Source organism: Triticum dicoccoides, chromosome 4B, assembly GCF_002162155.2.
Source record: "Triticum dicoccoides isolate Atlit2015 ecotype Zavitan chromosome 4B, WEW_v2.0, whole genome shotgun sequence".
NCBI classification, from domain to species: Eukaryota; Viridiplantae; Streptophyta; class Magnoliopsida; order Poales; family Poaceae; genus Triticum; species Triticum dicoccoides.
In genome coordinates, this window is record NC_041387.1 from 640,993,466 (window position 1) to 640,995,175 (window position 1,710).

Below are 1,710 nucleotides of genomic sequence, written 5' to 3' on the forward strand. Positions count from 1 at the left end.
TCCGGTTCAACAACCTCCTAGATAAATAAAATCTATGTCACATTGGTTGGCATAATTTTCATAAACAATAAATGAACCAATAGTTATGAAAAGATAATATATACCATATCCGAATCATAGACAGGACGAGGGCCGACGGGGGCGGATACCAAAACCATCACACTATATAAGATGCAATAATAAAAGTAAGAAAATAATACAAGTATCTATCTAAACATACAAGTAAGAATATTTTTCCTTTCAGAAAGAAGATAAGAACAAGAGGCTCACCACGATGGTGTCGGTGATGAGATCGGCGCGGGTGATCGACGGCGGTGAAGACGGGGACGGGGCATGACGGACCGCTAAACCTAGACAAATATTAAGGAAAATGGAGCTTGGAGGTCGAGCTTGGAAAGGAGAAAGCTTAATTAGTGTGGCTCGGGCATTCTATCAAACACATTGTGTGCATAGAAGGTGAGCTAGAGCACCACCAAGCCCTCTCCCCCTCGGCTGCCAGAAAAAACAGAGCAGTGTGCTCTGCTCTTATGCGAGGGGGTATATATAGGCACCTCATTGGTCCCGGTTGGTGGCATGAACCGGGACCAAAGGGCAGCCTTTGGTCCCGGTTCATGCCACCAACCGGGACCAATGGTGGTGGGCCAGGAGCGAGGCCCATTGGTCCCGGTTCGTCCCACCAACCGGGACCAAAAGGACCAGACGAACCGGGACCTATGGCCCACGTGGCCCGGCCGGCCCCCGGGGCTCACAAACCAGGTCCAATGCCACCATTGGTCCCGGTTCTGGACTGAAGCGGGATTAATTGGCTGACCCGGTCTGGACCATTGCCCCCTTTTCTACTAGTGATGCTTCCCACCGGTCACCAATAAGCACCCTCCTAAACTGAATATTGAGGAGAGTGGAGTACAAACTCGTTGCAACCAGAGCATCACGTCGCTGCACAATACGATACAACGACGGATATTGAAGCGCCAACGGCGTTTCACCCAGCCAAGTATCCTCCCAGAAACGAGTGTTATTGCCAGGAATTCACGAGTGTTACTGAGTTCAATGCCATAAAATGATTGTTCTATGTTTCGGGCCCAAAGAAAATCTTTTCACATGGAAGAAAGTTTGAACCGTGTGGCGACCAAGGATTGTTCAAGTACGCAAACCACGCGTAATCAAGCAAGCTTGGTCTAGCACGCCACTGGCAATGCATAGATCGAGGACATGCATGTGTTCCTTAGCAAGTCCGGTAAGCAGTTGAAGTATTTTGCAGCATTGTCTCGATCAAGACATGGCAAGCTGTTCCCATCATATATAAATAAATCAATCAATGATCAGAACTATGATTAAACTGTGATGAGTTCTTAATTACGAAAGTCTACTCTTCAAATTATTTTCATGAGTCTCCTGAGTCCAGATAAAATAAATGTGTCAACTTGCTTAGACCTTCCGTAGTGGTATCATGCATATCAACTAGCAATTTTTACTGAGTTGACATAAAACTAAATTAAAAAACAAAAGGTATGCATAATTTCATTGTACTGTATCATAATAAATGATTCGCTACAATGAGTTATGCCAATAAATGAGAACATATATAATATTAACCTAGTACAATATTATGCACTATAGATGTAATATCGTATGATAATATCATATGTATGATAATCCTCACTTCGAGAAGACTAATAACAACCTAGCTACTACATCCGACTGGAGAAG